Below are 18,668 nucleotides of genomic sequence, written 5' to 3'. Positions count from 1 at the left end.
AGAGGTTGATGATTTGTAATTTGTTTTCATTATTTTATAGAATCATTATATCAGTTTTATAATTTAAGCGATATTTAGATAATCCTAATAATTGTATATTTTGCAAACTATTAAAAAAAATCTCAGTGATACTTCAAAAAAGAGAAAGAAAGAGGAAATAAAGAAAGAAAGAGAAAGAAGGAAGGAAGGAAGGAAGGAAGGAAGGAAGGAAGGAAGGAAGGAAGGAAGGAAGGAAGGAAGGAAGGAAGGAAGGAAGGAAATTAGAAAATACTAGATATTTCCTCTGGAGCCCAGATAATTGTGGGGTTCCCCTCTTCCTGTACTTTGTACTTACTTTGTATTTTGTACAATCTTTGTACAATGCCTGAGTTCGGGAATTATAATTGTCCGGGTCCCAAGTTCAACTATGCTGACCTTAATGCAAGCTGTTTAGTCCCATTGGACTTATTGGGGTTAAGAAAATTTTCCTTGCTCTTGAATCAGAAGTGACATGTCCATTAGCTCACATCTTTTCCATCCCATTGAGGTCAATAGTATGTTTATGTAGACTAGATGGAAAATAACAGAAGTTCAGGGAGTGTTCTAGGTCACAATCTTCAAACTACTAGTTACAGAACGGAAATACTTTACTATATAGTCACATTTCCCTGTAACTCTGATTCAGGAAGGTTATCACTTGTGTAGTACATAGTATACTGAGTGAAAAACTTCACTTTTCTGAACCTGTTTCTTTATTTGTAAGAAGATATTTAAGGGATGTTAGAAAAAAATATTAAATAACATTTAAGAAGATTAATGATAGATATGAGAATGTCACAGATAAAAAGTATCACCAATTTTCAGATGAATTCCAACATGAACTTCCTCTATGTTAAATCTGATCATAGGAAAGTTCTCTGGGCAAGGTTTAAGAAGATATTTAAGGGATGTTAGAAAAAAATATTAAATAACATTTAAGAAGATTTATGATAGGTATGAGAATGTCACAGATAAAAAGTATCACCAATTTTCAGATGAATTCCAACATGAACTTCCTCTATGTTAAATCTGACCATAGGAAGGTTCTCTGGGCAAGGTTATATCTTTTATATGTTCTATAAAGAAAACAGCACATAAATAATGCTTAACAAATTTTCTTCTTTCAAGGCCCATTTCAGGTACTATCTATCCTAGCCATTAATTTTTTTTTTTTCCCTGATCTGCCCCTAGCAAAAAATTTCTCCACTCTGGAATCTCTCATGCTACATTTTTAAAGCTTTCCTATGTGCTAAATCATACTCTAACTCATATTATAGTTATTTCTATGTGATTTTACCCTATTAGCTCCTTGAAGAAAAGGACGGTATTTATCATCTATATGTCTGACACATAATAAACACGTTACATTTGTTGAATTGAATAGGGTTAATAATAACCCTAGTCAACAATACTAAAGGTAATAAACTTTATATAGTATTTTGTTGTTGTTTCATTGTTTTAGTCATGCCCAAGTTTCCATGATTCCATTTTGAGATTCTCTTGTCAAAGATACTGGAAGGATTTATCATTTCATTTTCCAGCTCATTTTGCAGATAAGAAAACCGAGGTAAATAGAGTTAAGTGATTTACCCAGTTAATAAGTGCCTGAAGCTGAATTTGAATTTGGGGAGATATGTCTTCTTGATTCCAAGCCCAGTGTTCTACCTACTTCACCACCTAGCTGCTCCTATGGGCTTACTGTATGCCAAATAAGGTGGTAAGCATCTACAATTATTATCTCATTTGATCCTCACAGCAACTCTGTTAGGTAGGTACTATTATTATTCCAATTTTACAGATAAGAGATCTGAAGCAGACTGAGAAATAACTTGCCCAAGATCACACAACTAAGAAATGTCTAAGGCTGGATTTGAACTTGGGCTCCAGGCCTGGTATTCCAACCACTGTACCACAATCACTTCCAAATTTTATACTCCATTAAGCTTTCCATGAGATCTCTCTGCTTCAGATTGAAAGCCATCAGTCCGACTATGTTTGGTGTATTGATTATTTTGAATAGCTTTATTTTACAGAAATTTATCACGACAAGGACTATGTTCTCTTTCTTAATTTCTCTTGCATTGTGTTATTGCCGAGTCATTTTATTCATATCCAACTCTCTATGACTCTTTTTGGGGTTTTCTTGCCAAAACTACTGGAGTGATGGGCCATTTGCTTTCCTAGATCATTTTATAGATGAAAAACTTAAGCAAACGGGGTTAAGTGACTTTTCCAGTCACATAGCTAGTAAGTATCTGAGGTCAAATTTGAATTTGTATTATGAGTGCTTTCTAAATAATAATTGATAACAATCTGGGATGATCCAAAGAACTAATGGGTAGCCCCATATCTCCTATCATCCTACTAAAGAGAAACAACATTGTAGTGGTAGAAATAGTCTGGAAGTCTGAAGGGCTGGGCTCAAGCTTTTTAACTGTACAAATGATTTGAATTCCCAGATTTTGTCAGTCAACAAGCATTTATTAACTATTTCTCTCAGTTTTCTTATCTGTCCAATGCGGTGATGATTGTAAGAAATGGATGGGCATTTATTTAGTTGCCCCAGTTAAGAAAATTAAATTGGAGAAATGAAATTTAAGTTAGAAAACTGAAACCCACAAGGACATCTGATAATAATCAAAGGTGGAGATTATATTCCCCCAAAAGAAGTAAACTCCTTGCGCTCCAGAACTGACTTTTGTATTCAGGAGTAGAGATTTAAAAAGAATCTTTGATTCTTTGCCCCTTGCTCCCTTCAGTTATCTTCCCCCTATCAGAATGGAAATTCCTTCAGGACGGGGACTAGCTCTGCAATGAGGGGTAGAGATTCATATCATGTCATTTCTGTAACTTCCACTTAACAGGGAATCAGGGGAGGGAGTTGTGCTTCAGAATAGGAAATAAGTGCTTCCAGGTGTTTTGACTCACCTAAGCACCCATTCTTGGAAGAAGGAAAATAAAATCTTTCCGGCATTCTTTAATGTAAGTTATTTTGCTTCTTACAACGATTTTAAAAAATTCAAATCAATAGGTATTTATTAAGGGCCTATTCTATGCCAGACACCATACTTAGTTCTGAGGCTACAAAAACCAAAAATGAAAACAGCTTTTAGCTTCAACCTCAAACTACAAAGATTTCTCTAGAAAAGGCTTCTTAAAACTTTCCATTCACAATTCCTTTTCACTTGAGAAATTTTTATATGACCCCAGATAATATGAGTATATGAAATAGTATACAAATCAAGCATTACTGATAATAAATCCTAATTTTGCAACCCTTACATTCAGTTACATGGGGAAGTGACACAATTTAAGAAGCTTTGCTCTAGATGACTTATTGTTTGTTTAGCAATATGTTCAACATGTTGTTGAAATTATTGTTGAAAAAATATATATATTCATATATATATATATATATATATATATATATTTTTTTTTTTACTAGTACTGTCCTCCATTCATCAATAGTGGGATAAAGATATAGGTTTGAAACCAAGATCACCTTGCTTCATATTCTACCTTGGACACATAAGTGACTGTGAGAACCTGGGAAAGTCTTATGCTCTCTCAGTGTTTTAAGCCAGTAGTCAAACTCAAATAGAATATAAAGATCCCTGCAGCCACACACTGACTTAGAAATCTACTTGGTCACAGCATTTTTGTTTTATTGTAGTTTTATTTATTTTAAAAAATATTCCACAATGACATTTTAACATGGTTCTGGCAGCACACTGGGGAATGTCTGTGGCTGATTTGACACTTCTGCTCTAGAAAACTCTCTTAGATACTAGGTTAGAATATGCTGGTCTGCCTTGGTAAGCAGGTTCCTCACTTGGGAGTTCTCAGTAAGTCTAACATTATAGAATCAGCCCTTATCCCGATTAGAGCTACTTAAAAAAAAAAAAAAACTGTAAAATTACTGCTTGAAAGTAAATGCCTTTATTCTTTTTTAAGGGTTAAGCAGAAGTTAATATTTAGGTTTTTCAGTTAGAAGAAGAATGCTTATAAATGATCCAAGCTCACATGTTTTCATGATTCATATAAATTTGTAAGGACCCTAGAACACCAGATTATTTCTGTCATAATAGTTACAAAAAATATTTTTAATTTATGCTTTTATTTATTTTCATTCTTTTCTTCCTCCTCCTTCTCTGTCTCTTTGTTACTCTCTGTCTCTGACTCTCTCTCTCCTTTTCTCTCTCCTCCCAAGAAAGTAACTAGACTTTTCATGTGCCTACTTGCTGATATCTCATCCCTTGGGTCTGGCTGCTGCTTTTTAATGAGCCCAACTTTTAGGTCTCTTATACTTAAAAAAAAAAAAGAAGAAGAAGCTCGGTAAGCTTGCTGTTAATGAACTGTCAAATCTATTCAAGCTTTTGAAGTTCAGAAAGCAGGAATGTTAAGGAAGTGTAATCATGGTTTGATAAGTAATTACATTACTGCCAAACCTGTTGTAGTTGCTAGGAAAAACCATAAGCAACCTTCCTGTAGGAGCAAACTAATTCTTGCTTCCCCAGACACATGAAAGACTCGCTAATTAATTAATATCCTTGGGAAATATTCAGGATGCTGGATGTTATTTCCTGCTTTGCTTCTGAAAGGTCGACTGTCCTCCAAACCCTTACTCTTCGCGGAATCTCCTTTAGGATGGACAATGGATGACTTCTGCCATCCCTTTCCTACAACTACTTAAATCCTTCTCTCCACTTGTTCAAGTAGTTCAGATGTGGGGAAAGGGTGTAAAAGTGGTGAAATCGTGTTCTGGTTCTAGCCGTATCATATCAAACACACCCATTCTCTGATACCTATAACGGGAGCCTTATTTTACCAGACTCCCAGGCCACCTCCACACCATACTGTTGGCCAATCTTTCGTTTCTCCTCATGGGGTTGTCTTCTCCATTGAAATTAAAGTCTTTAAAGGACAAGGATTGTCTTATTTGCTTGAATGTATATGGACAGTTCTTAGCACTGGGGCCTGACACATAATAAACACTTAATAAATGCATTCTCTACCTGTCTAGACGGCTAGGTGGCTCATTGCATAGAAAACTGGGCTTGGACTCAGGAATCCTGTTTCAGACACTGACCAGCTGGGTGATTCCAGGCAAGTTACATAACCGCTGCCTGCCTCAATTTCCTCATGTGGAAAATGGGGATAATAAGATCTATCTCACATGGGTATTGTGAAGATCAAATGAAATTGACAGATGCTTTACAAAACTTGAACACTTAGCACCAGCTAATATTATTATCCACTTATTTGACCATTTTTCAAGTTCTAGATTACATTCAGGAATAATGTTCCATCTATCTATCTATTGTATAATGTCCTATCATTCTATACATCTATCTTTTATTTATCATTTATCTATCTATCTATCCATATTTGAAGGTCTAGATTACATCCTGGAACAAAGCTCTATCTATCTATCTATCAATCAAGGTCTTGCTCATGTCCAGCATTGTACCAGATACATAACAGGATCTTAAAATATGCTTGTCGATTGATTGACATTGCATCTCCAACTTGAAGCCTTTCAAAACTACTCTAGTGCTAATATCCTCCAAATAAGCATAAATCAAGGACTAAAGGTCAGTCTTTTTGCTTTGGTTTTTTTTCTATCTTCAATATTTTTGGAGGATTAACCCTAACAGCCCAATTCTGGAGAATTTCGAAGAAATTCTGGAAGAAATTCGACCGCTCAATATGCATATATATTGTGGAAGTCCCGAATAGAAAATCATTCCGGACTGCTGCTATTTGATGTTGGGAACCCATCCCTAGAACTTTGGGGGGCGTAGGTAGGGGTGCTGCTCAGGACGCCCTAAAGCTGTCTGCAAGGCTATAGATGGAGATCATACCGGTCACCCAGACTCTTGCCTAGGCTGAGGTGGGGAAGTTAGACATTCCCCTAGGGGCTAGATCGTTAAAGAAACACGTTTTCTGGCTTCTGCCAGAGACCCCAGAGCAGTGGTCCTCAAAGTGTAGTCCAAAGAATTGTTGGGGGCTCCGAAACCCTTTCAGAGGGTCTACAAATTCAAAATCATTTTTTTATTTCTAATAAATAGCTATAAATATAACTCTTGTGAACACTCTTTGAACAGATCCTCGATAGTTTTTTTAACAACACGAAGATACTGAGAACAAAAGTTGAGAACCACTGCCCCAGAGCTTGAAAGGCCTTTATTTTGGCCTCCCTTTTAAACCCTCTCTGGCCTTTGAGCTAGCAAACCAAGCCGCAGTGGACGCTCCCGCGCCTGCCAGGCCAAGAAATAGCCTGGAAGGCAGAAGCCACTGTCCGGGTTTTCCTATCCGGGAGCCCAGGGAGGTGAGGGTGGGAGGGAACTGCCTCTGACTCCGCCCTCTCCCGCTCCGCTCTCTTCCCGCCCCCAGTAGCTCGGATGAGGGGAGGAGAGGGGCGGGATTAGGGGCAGGAGATCCCTGGCCCCGCCCCCAGTGGCCCAGGCTCCTCCCCCAGCTCTAGATCCAGAGCGGGGAGGGGCAGCTAGAGGATTTGGGAACCTGGAGGAGGAGGAGGAGAAGGAGGAGGAGGAGGAGGAGCAGTGTGAGTAGCAGCTGCACGAGGGTGGGGGGAAGGGGGGAAGGGAGGGGGCTTACTCCTGGTCCTTGGAACTGCCCGGGAAATGGAGGCTGGGACGCCGGTCTTAGGCTCCAGAGCCCCCTGCCGCGCTCCCTCATCCCCGGGGATCCCGCACCTTCCCGGGGCTTTGCAAAGGTGATGATGCGGTTAGCCCCGGGCCCGAGCAGGAGCTGCTGGAAGGACAGACAGGTGGCTCCCAGCCACCCCTGGGGTCGCTCCCTGGGGCCTCCGTGTGGCTCACCTTCCCCGCCGTGGGCCTCTACGTGCAGTTCTGTAAAACGGAGGGGCTGGCCAGGAGCGCCGGGGCGGCTGCGGCCAGCCCGGGATCTCGGGACTCCCCCCTCCCGCGGAGGTCAGCTGGAGCGGCCCCGGCCCAGAGCCGCGAGCCCTGCCCGGTGGGAAACTTTCCGGGCCCGGGGAAGGCACTGGCCGCGCCTGCTGGACCTGGGCCACCTCCCCCGGACAGGTGTGCGCCGAGGGCGCGTGCATCCCACGAAGCCGTTCCCAGGCTTTGTTTTTGAGCAGCCACTTATTTACCAGTAGTACCACGGCCCCGAGCGCCCGGATCCTGCACGGGTGCTGCGACTTGATAAAGCCCGCGTGGCGTGGACTTAGTTCAGTTTATCAGAAGGCCAGACGGCATGACTAAGCTGTAAGCCCGCTGCTATCAGGTGCGCACCCGCGGAGGAGCTGAATACCGAGAAGGCGGGATGGAGTTCCGGGGGTCCCCCGGCACCCGCTCCCCTCCGTGCTCTCTCTCGTTTAGTTCTGCCCTCCTCGCCTATCCCACCACTCCCTTTCTGCTGCAGTGAGAAAGCCCCAAGATCAGGAGAGAGAGGGAGGTTCTTGGAGCTAGGTGTTCCCTTTCCTGGAACTATTACCTCCCAAAGCAGCCAACTTCCAACGCTACTAGCATTATATTCTGAGCCGTTTTAGGATTTATTTCAATGCTTTCAAAGAATTATTGATATTAATAAAGGGAGTGAGGAGGAAAATAATAGTGTTGCTCTTTCTGGACTGCCCACTAGTCATGGGCAAAAAGTAATTGTTGCTCCCACCCCCTGCAAAGAATAGAGGGTAGTTTTCCTCTCTCCATAACTCTGTGTGATGGAGGTGGGTGATGGTGTCCAGTTCTGTCTCGGCCTTGACCTTGGGGCTGAGAGCCTTCAGGGAAGAACTTGTTAGGAAACTTTCCTTTTCTCCCTTCTAGAATGAACCTGCCCTTGAAATACATGTCTCCCTTGGACAAAGGCTGTTCAGAAGAGCCAGCAATAGACTTCATTCATCCCTTTGATAATTCATTCCGCACACATTGATTGAGATCCTACTGCACTGAGGCACTACCAGTATATAAAAATTAGACACTGAGAGTAGCCATCAGTAAGACGGGCCCTTGTCCTTTAAGAGTGTATTGTCTATATTTAACATATATAGGACTGCTTACCATCTGGGGGAGGGGGTGGAGGGAGGAAGGGGAAAAATCGGAACAGAAGTGAGTGCAAGGGATAATGTTGTAAAAAAAAAATTACCCAGGCATGGGTTCTGTCAATAAAAAGTTATTTTTTAAAAAAAAGAGTGTATTGTCTAGTAGGAGCAATAGGACAGATATGAGGAGCACTGACTACAGCTATAGCTGAATAACCATGCCTGTCAACTTATCTGACAATCAGTTTTAATAACCAGCCTTTATATAGCTTTAAAGTTTGCAAGGGACCCCCATGTAAATTATCCACTTTGAATCCCACGGTTTGTGAGGTAGGTATAACAGGTTTTGCCTCTGATTTTAAGATAAGGAAACTGAGCCTGAAAAAAAGATAATTGATTTGCCTATTATCATACAGCTGATGTGGGTGGGGAGGGGGTGAAGGGTGGGGAGTCTGTCTCCCTGATTCCCCAGTGGAACATGATTCACAAGGCTGGATTGTCTCTATTCCAGCTACCAGAACACTCCTGCTTTAATAAACAATTTTTGCCTCATAAATTCCTCTAAATCAATTTAAAAATAAACTTCAAATAAATTCTTTTAAATTTATTTATAAATAGGAGGTTCTCTTTGAGGAATGAGGACCGAAGACAGTAATTGCTGAGTTATCAGGATACAGATTGGAGTAGAATAGCAGAAATTTTATTTGGTGAATTGCTGCCTTAGGCTTCATCCTTTAGTTTCTCTGGCTTCACAGAAACCAAAAACTTCAAACAGGATCACTGCTTCTAGCTCCGAAGAAGATAGGCACTCCCAAGAAGTTGTGTTGTAAGGTTGGAAACCTCCTGAAATACAAAGCACCAGATATTTTATATACATATAAAATTTTTCACCAACTGTGTTGTATTTGCACTATAAGAAAACATTGTTGGGATACTGGAGATAGATATGTTTGTAGGTAGATTCCAGTACAGTTCTGGTCAATTATATTTGGTGGAGAGGGAAGACTGGAAAAAAAAAAATTGTTATTGCAGAATAATTTATTCTTCTTAACACTCAAGTGACTCAAAATGTAAATAAAAAGTAAGCCCAGAGAATAGAAGCTCAACTAAAATGGGATGAAAACATTCCCAAGAGTGTCTCTGAAAGAATCAAAGGAATAAAAGCTAAAAACTAATTAGAGGGAAAGACTAAATAACTTGGGAAGCAGAATGTTTTTAGGTATTTTCATGATTCTAATTGAATTTTCATTAATATTCATAATGGACCTCGCTTCATTAAAAAGGTGGGGGACTACAGATATAGAATATTATGTCTATTGTCAGACTAAGGTGATATGTTAGTTTGGCTGAACTGTCTCTTCATCCTCCATCTTTTATATTGTGTTACAAAGGATGGCTCAGTGAGTAGGATTGAGGTATTGAATATATTCAGAAATGGAGATGATTATAAACAAAAGATACAATGCAAATTGATTTTTTAAAGGATACATAATATTAACAGAGACTGTATATGATATTTACTGCTATAGAATACATGCCATACACTGAAAGAATGTGTTGGGTTTTAGATTTGTTGGGAGAGAAAAATAATAAAAATTCTAGGGGGGCTAGTTAGTCTGTGTGTTCAGACAGACAGAAGGGGAAATAGGTACTGAAAGTAAACCTTGGTCAACCATTAGAGAGCACCCATAAAAGGATCCTTGTACTATACAATAGGAGATTTAGGGAAGTTCTGTCCCTTCTCATTTTGGAGATTGTTGATTATTGCAATTTTAAAGCCCTGTATTTGTGTGTCAGTGACTCTTCTCTCTTGCCTATTCAAATTTAGAATTTCATCCCCTTTTCTTCTTTTAAGAAAAAAAAAAGTTTAAGTTTATATATGGTACGTTCCTCATTACAAATCTTGGAGGTGGGTGGTATAAGGCTAGCTAAAGATTGCAGTGGATAGAGTGCAGGGCCAGAAGTCAAAGGAATACATCTTCCTGAGTTCAAATCTTGCATCAGACAACTGCCAGCAGATTAAAAAAAGAAAAAGAAAAAAGAAAAGCTCTCTTGATGCTCACTTGAACACACTCTTCTACAAGCTTATACATCACCTAGGAGAGGAGGACATGCACAGAGGAAATAATATTAAGAGACACACTTCTGGAGCCCCTGGGACCTGGCCATTCATACTCTAGTGCTGAAGAGTTGTTGATGTCTTTTGGTGAGGTCATTATACTGTAGTTGTTATATAAATTACCTCAGGTTCTCGTCTCTGCTCTCTTTGGAGAGTCTCTTATGGTGTCTTAGTTGCTGAATTACTCTCTGTTTTTATTTTTGTACTCTGCTGCCATTTGCTAAGGTGCAATGATTAGAAAACCTCTCCCTGACAAGGATGGGCTGACAATTCATTTACTTGGTCCTTAAGTCTATACATCACCACATTTATCTTTATCTTGGGTAACCTACAAAAGCCTGGCACAGTACCTCCAGGCTAGGTTTCCAGGCTAGTACTTCCAGGCTAAGTTTATTTATTCTTATTTCTGCTCCTGAGTTAAAATCTGTGGTGCAGACAACTATCTGATATAAACTTAGAAAATTCTTCATAATTCCAGTTTAACCCCTGATGGGAATCATATGTCCTCAAGGCCTAGGAACTCTGCCAAGAAAAAAAAAATCTTTAAGTCTGTATGGAAGCTGAGACCACATGCCTCCTTCCCTCTCTTCCAGCATCTTCCTAAATTGACATTCAAATGAATAGAAGACAAAAAGACAAGTATAGTATATAGTCATTCCATTTCATCCTCTTAGCCCCTGCTTCTGAGTTTATCATATACACACGTGTATACATATACACATATATGTATGTTTATATATACATATATATGTGCATGCATCAAAAATAAAAATATAGAATATTTTTAAATATATGTTACATACATTTTGTAAGTTTCTTTGTTATTGTTGTTGATTTTAGCAACAAACAAAAAAACTCCCTGATTTTTGTTGTATTCTGATTTGTCACTGTATCCCTATTAGAGAAAGCAGGGTGTAATAAAAGCATCCTTAATTTGAAAGTCTGGGAACCAGGGTTCTGGTCCTGTGAGCCTCTTGGCTTGAGTTTCTTCAAGTTAAGAAGCATTTATTAAGCACCTACCACATTCTAGGCACTGGATTAAATGCTGGGGATACGAAGAAAAAGAAAAGATAGTCCCTTTTCTCAAGAAGCTCATAGTCTAGTGGGGGAAACACCAGGCAAACATCTCTGTACAAACAAGATATTTGTAGGATTATAATCTTAAAGAGAAGGCAGTGATATCTAAGAAAAGGCTTCTTCTGGAAAGCAGGTTTTTACTTAGAAACTGAAGGAAGGGAAGGAAACCAAAAGCCAAAACGAGGAGAGAGAGTTCCAGGCATGGGGGAACAGTCAGAGAAATTGGACAGAGTGTTTACAGAGTCCAGTGATACCGGCCACAATGGTCATAGAGCACATGGGAAACTTGGGAGAGGTCTAAGAAGGTTGGATAGATAGAAGAGAGCCATATTATAAAGGGTGTTAAAAGCTGGAATATTTTAATTTAATTCTGGAAATGACAGAAGGTGCTGGAGAATACTATGTATCTATCCTAGAACAATGAGTGCTTGAATTAGATAATATTTAGAGTTCTTTGCAGGCTTTAACTTTCTAAGATTCAAACAAAGAAATGACCTTAAATTCTTGCAAGGATAAGCTTGAGGGCATTGGACTTGAAATCAGAAAGACCAGAATTTGTATCTTTTTTCACTTTGTCTTTCTGGTTGTATGATCCTGGCAAAATCATTTAATTCCTTTCTGCCTCAGTTCCCTCATCTGTAAAATGACAATAATAACAATTCCTACTTTATAGAGTATTTGTGAAGATGAAATAAAATGAGGATATAGAATACTTGGCAAACCTTTGAGCACTAGATAAATGTGTGCTATTATTTATACTACTTAAAATTTTTGTCTCCTTCACCTTTTGTATTCCAGTCTTGGACTTTAAGAATTAAAAGATTAAAGCCCTGATGGCCTATAAAACCTTCAGACAGCAAAGAAAGATTCTATTTTGTTATTGTGTTCTGTTTACTTAAACCTGAAAGAAAAGTTAAATGTTTTAGGAAGATTTTTTTTTTTAAATAGGTGTTTACATAATAAGATTTAGATGTAATCCCTGTTAGCCAGAAAATTCTCTAAATGAGAACTCTTCGTTTCCAGAGCTTTCCTCTAAATTGAAGTTTTAAAGTATTTTATTGCTTCTGAGAGAAAAAGAGATCATATTAACATTTTTTTTTGATCTGTAGTTCTCAATTCTTAATAATTCATTACTTCCCTGTTATTCCTATTATATACTTGAAGGTGAAGGAAGATCTGAGTGAGTCTCTTCAGCTGAAGTTGGCTGAAAATAGAATATAAAAACCAAATCTTTTATCAGAGGAACAATGCTGGCCTTCTTAGAGTACTTCTCCTACTAGGGCAAAGGACAAGTGTGTTTCCAGCTGGGCATTTGCTACTGGGTACAAAGTCAGACAGTTTCAAGTTTTGTGTCATGACTTGGCATTAACATCTGGCTTTCATCTATAATATCCACATCTAGGGAGTCCCATGTGGAAGTCAGACTGAATTTGGAATATAGTAGATATTCCGGGGTTTTAAAGTTTATTTTTTTTTTCCATTAACAAACATTTATTTTCTCTCTCATTTCTCTCTCTCCTCCCCACCCCCCATTAAAAGATTAAAAAACAAAAAACCCTCATAACAAATAGGAATGAATAGTCAATGGAAACAATTCTCCACATTGGCTATGTCCAGAAAAATGATGTGTTTCATTCTAAATCTTGAATCCATCATTATTCTCTCAGGAGGTTGGTAGCAGGCTTTATCCCTTATCTTTTGGAATGGTAGTTGATTGTTACATTAATCAGAGTTCTAAAGTCTTACAAAGTTGTTGGTCTTAAAAGTATTATTGTTATATAGATTGTTTTCCTGGTTCTGCTCACTTTGTATCAGTTCATACAAGTCTTTCAAAATAAGATTCCCTTTATCATTTCTTATGGCTTAATAATAATATATTATTATTGAATTATTAAGTATTATTAATATTATTATTAATAATAAAATATTGATAATATTTATTATTAATAATAATATTCTATTACCACAAGGGACAAAGAAAGGTGAAAGGGAGCTATATGTACAAAGATATTTATAGCAGCTCTTTTTGTAGTAGCAAAGAATTGGAGTGCATGTTCATCAACTGAGGAATGGATGAACGAACTATAGAATAAGAACATAATGGATGGCCAGTACATTTTAAGAAGGATTGGGATTGATAAACTGTAACACATCCAGAAGAGGACAAAAAACAGGGTGATAGAGAACATTGAGTTCATGCTATTATGGCCATCCATTAAAGAAAATGAGGATGTCTATCCTAGTGAAAAGAAGCCTTAATAGAATAAATGATAATTGTCTTTCATGTAGAAGAAAGAGTTGACTTGTTCCACTTGATGGCAGAGAGCAATCCCAAAGTGATAAATGAACTGGTCGAGGAGGTCATAGATTCCCTTTATTAGCCCATTTCACATAGCAGTGGTTCTCAAAGTATGGTCTAGAGAATCCTGGGGATCTCTGAAACCCTTTTAGAGGGTTTACACAAATTCAAAAATAGTTTTTATTTCCAATATGGTAAATGTCTATAAATATAACCCAGATAAACAAAAAACGCTTTGGAGAGATCCTCAATAATTTTTAATAGGATAAAGATACTGAAAACAAAAGTTTGAGAACCACTGACATAGAGGCTGAGTGAACACTTTTTGAGAATATTGTAAAGTTAATTTTGGGGTATAGACTGGACCAGATGGCCTTTGATGTATCTTTCAAAGTAAGGAGTGAGGTGAGGCAGCTAGGTGGCAAAGTGGATGGAAACCAGCCTCAGATAATTGATCCTTAATAATTGTGTGACCCTGGGAAAGTCATTTAAATCTGATTGCCTCAAAAGAAAAGAGAGAAAAGTGACAGAAGGGAATAAGCATTTATATAACTGTCCCAATGAGATTTATACTATTTATACTTGCCAGCTGCCCCTTGTTGTCTTAGATGAATTCTTGGGGACAGAGTGATAGAGGGGAGGAGAGGAATGAATTGGGTTACTATCTGTGTGATCTTGGGCAAGGCAAATTCAAGTCAACATGTACTTATTAAGAATCTTTGTGTCAGACCTTGTGGTAAACAAAATAAAGACATTCCTGAACTCGGGAAGCTTATGTTCTCTCAAGGTCTCTGCTTTCCTTTGTGCAAAATGAGTTTCACAATAATCGGTCCAAGGGCTTCCATCTCTAGGAAGTGAGTAGTTCTAGAAATAAGTTCTAGTTTCAAATACCATCACTGAAATTTACCAGCACATCCCTCATCCTGCTCTCCTTCATTTTATTCCTTTGTATAATACAGACAATACCTACCTCACAGGGGATTATAAAAATAATGTTTTACTAAACCTTAAGGCAAGTAATGCCTTTTGTTAGAGGAACCTGAATATGAGTCTGTGTCCCTATGTAATCCAATTGTCACAGGGGATCCGGAAGCTTGTCAATTAGGTGGTATTCAGGATATGTCTCTCTCTTCTGGGGAACACAAGTTTCTTCAAACTCTAGATCTCAGAAGTCCTTTTTTTACTCCTAGTCACTCATTATAACTAGAGTTGCCTCAAGGTAAAAGTGGACCTGTCCCAGCTAATCTGGAGAGGAGTCTATCATTGCTGCTTTAACATCCTTGCAGATACCTGCTGTGGGATACCTGTTTGTAAGGTTTATTCAACTAGTTTTCTTCCATGTGCCCTCTGGAGCTAGATAGAACTGGTGTTTATTCTTTTAATTTTTACGTTTGCAAGCTTGTGTGATTCTGTTTGGTTCCTCCCAAGAGGGGACAGGTTATTTTAAGGAATGAATGAAGCTTCTTGCTTTGGGGCTGCAATTGGCTACCTTGAGGTTAGGTTAAAGCCATTCTTATACTAAGGGCACCCAGCCTTCTGCAATGAACACAAGAAGTAGATAGGCAGGGGCAGCTAGGTAGGACAATGGATAGAACACCAGCCCTGGAGTCAGGAAAACCTGAATTGAAATCCAACCTCAGACAGTTGATACTTAATAGTTATGTGATCCTGGGCAAGTCACTTAACCCCACTGCTTCTCCTCAAAATAAAAATCATTAGATGGTCATTTGCTAGGATGAGTAGGGTTTTTGACTCCAGCTTTGGAGTCAGGAAGACCTCAGCATTCAAGTCTTGCCAGTGATACAGACTTGATATGTAAAAATTCTTTAACTTCTCATTGCCCTCTGGCAAACTTTATAATATTATATCTCTTACAACAGTGGCTTGTCATTCTCTTTTGACAAAGGGACAATTACTGCCCTGATAAAATCACAGGTAAAACAAAAATCTAAATAAAATTAAATGAAGGGTATCAAAATACCCTGAAGGTTAAACTCTCTTGCCAGGAGACAGAGGTAGAATGCTTAGTCTAAAAGAGACCCTTTCTCACTACTCAGTGTTTTAATTTCTCTTACAATTTTATAACTGACAGGTATCAATAGCATATTAAAGTTTATAAATGTTTTATAACATACTGTTTCATTAGGCAGCTAGCTGGCACAGAGGATAGAGTGCTAGATTTAGAAACAGGATGCCTGAGTTCAAAACTAGATACAGATACTCATTTTGTAACCCTAAGCAAGTCAGTAAACTTCTCTCAGCTTCCATTTTTTCATCTGTATGATGGGGATAATAATTTCACTCACATTATGACTCCCAGTAAGAAATAAATGGAATAACATAGATAAAGCATTTTTGTAAACCAGAAAGTACTATATGATGGTAGCTATTATCATTATTATTATTACTTACTCAAGCTTCAGATATATAAGAGAAGTCATACAAGTATTATTATCTCCATTGTTAGAGTTGGCTACAACACTAAGATCATAGATTTAGAGCTGTGGAATAGAAATAGAGGTCGAGAAACTTTGTAGGTCAATTTTATTTTATTTTATTTTTTAATCCAGAATAATTAAATATATTGCCCAGGGTCACAGAAGTAATAAATAAGTGGCAAAGCTAGAATTGGAACTCAGATTTTCTAACTCTAAATTCTGCAGTTCTTCCTCCCAAGATTAAGTGATTTGTTCAGTAGGCAACTAGTCTCAGAATTCCTGAGTGCAAATCCAGTATTCTACCTTTTCCTTTCCTTCCATTCTTCAAAACTTCCCTGAAAACATTTGACTATAAGACCAGTAATTGTTCGCTAAATATGCATGCTTATTTTGGTGAGACCCATTTACTTCCTTCCAGTTAGGAAACTGGGAAATGACTTTAAAAAAAAATCCCCAAACTATAACTGGAAGAACAGAGAACAGTGAGGTAGAAGAAAGATTGCTTACCCAGGATAGGAAGCTGCCTAGTGCAGCTCAGGTGGCATGAATTGGCATCCCAAATGGCACCAAGCCCAAAATATATGCATATTTTCTCTTTTTAAGGAAGAGAACTTGTTCATTTTTCTTTTCGGAGAGAACTGAAGATCTTCTACCTTCCCTCAGTATACCAAAGGTTCTTATTCTTAGAGATATCCTTGATTTTCTAATCCTTTGTTCTTATAAAACAGTAACATTTTTTTAAGATGGCAATTAAAAAGCCAGTATTTCTATATGTATGTACATACATGTTTGTGTGTGTGAGTACATATAACATATACATATATGCACGTACACACACACACACACACCCCTATTTACCACTCCTTTATTTATTTTCTTTTCTTAAGACAACATCTAGACCCAGAGCCAGCAAATTCCCATGCCCAGGTATGTGGTTCATTGATTTTGTAATCACAAATTTGCTGGTTAGTGACCAAGACTAATTGTTGGATCCAATGACTGCTTCCACACAATACCTGCCCTGGTCATATGCCTTAGGCCTGTTGGAATGCTCTGGAGTCTCAGCAGGGATTAAGGAAGCAGGAGCTCTTTTTATCAAGGACCTTCTCTATAGGAATTCTTTTGGTTTCACTGAGAGATTATTGCTTTGATACTACAAAAAATTTTGGGTCTCTTTGGTGTAACTATCTTCACTGGAACACATTATAAACCAAGCCATGTGTTTTCTTCTTGTCTGTCATAAATCACTAGTTGGGGATCTACTCCATGTTTCCCTGTGCTTTAAAACAAAGTTTCTTGACCCTACTATCTCCTCTTTCTACAGGAGACATTCTCTTTCCTAGATAAATTCCTAGAAAATGCAAGAGATTCTCATTACCCTTCCACTTATCATCCCTTTATATTCAAACTTCTAAACTTAATATGCAATTGGAGTTGATCTTTCCAAAGATATCAATTATATATAAAATATTTGTGTATGTATAAAATCTTAATCATCAACATGGTGGCTCCTTATCCTTCATGACTTCTCTATAGCATTTGACACTGTTAATTCTTTTCTATGGGTTTGTACACCATTGCTATTTTCTTGGTTCTACTTACCTGATTATTCCTTCTCAATCTCCTTTGCTACTGTACCCTCCATATGTGATACAATAACTGTAGGGATACTTCAAATACACCAACTTCTCTTTTTTCTATATACTCTTTCATTTGGCATCCCCACAAAATCCCATGGGTTTTATTATCGGCCCTTATGATGATTCCAATGTCTATTAATTCAATCCTAATTACTCTACTGGGTTTCCAACTCAAATCATCAACTACCAATTGAACATTTCAAATGGGATGATCTGTAGGCTTCTCAAATTCATCATGTCCAAAGTAGAACTCACATTCTTTCCTCCTAAACTGTCCCTCTTCTGAAATTTCCTATTTCTGCCAAGGGTATCACTTTTTTTTTTTTTTTTATCAAGCATACCTCCTATTCCTTACTCTCCCTCACCTCACAAAAAGCAATCTAATGGCAAGTCTTGTCAGTTCTATCTCTTTGATATCTCTCCTATCTGTCCCCCTATAAACACTAACCACTTATAGTTCAGGCTCTCATAATTTCTTACCTGAATAATGGCAATAGCCTCCTAAATAATCTCTCTCCCTTAAATCTCTCAAATCCATTCTTCACACAAACTGCCAAAGTGATTTTTCCTCAATTAAAGATAAATCTAACTATATCATTCCTCTGCTCAATCAACAATATGTCTCTATTGCATCTAAGATCAAGTACAAATTTTTCCTTTAAAGTACTTACAACCTGGTTCTGACCCCTCTTTCCAGATTTATTATTATCTATACCAGATTTGATGGTCCAATCTGGCCTTGCTGTTTTTCTCAAATAATACTATCCCCCTTTGCTGTGCTCTCCATATGTAGAATCCACTCCCTCTTTTCCCTTTTTCCTTAGAGTACCTAGGAGAAGGGGGATTGGGGAACAGGATGGGTCACAGGACTATGAGTCATAATTTTTGTCTGATTCAACAAAGTGACTTTCATCCATATGTCAAAAGCCACTCAAGATTCTTTGAAAAGGGTGATAGCAATAATTTTGTTTGATTCCTTTAAAATGAAGCAAAGCAGGGAAGCATATTCACTGAAGTCATTTGCTACTGTCATGAAGAATGTCTCCTA

At 38.1% G+C, this 18,668-nt stretch overlaps 1 protein-coding gene across 1 annotated transcript in view; it reads left to right on the top strand.

Annotated features, from left to right (window-relative positions):
* Window positions 1–6,549: 6,549 nt before the first annotated feature.
* The window catches only part of PRXL2A (peroxiredoxin like 2A), a 53,640-nt gene continuing 41,521 nt past the window's right edge, over window positions 6,550–18,668 (top strand). The window contains exon 1 of the mRNA XM_051981979.1: window positions 6,550–6,586. The gene's annotated coding sequence lies outside the window, so the exon portion shown is untranslated. The remainder of the gene's footprint in view (window positions 6,587–18,668) is intronic.

This window comes from Antechinus flavipes, chromosome 2 (genome assembly GCF_016432865.1).
Source record: "Antechinus flavipes isolate AdamAnt ecotype Samford, QLD, Australia chromosome 2, AdamAnt_v2, whole genome shotgun sequence".
Lineage (NCBI taxonomy): Eukaryota > Metazoa > Chordata > Mammalia > Dasyuromorphia > Dasyuridae > Antechinus > Antechinus flavipes.
Note: the sequence above shows the minus strand (reverse complement) of the source record. Positions and strands in the feature narration are given on the sequence as shown.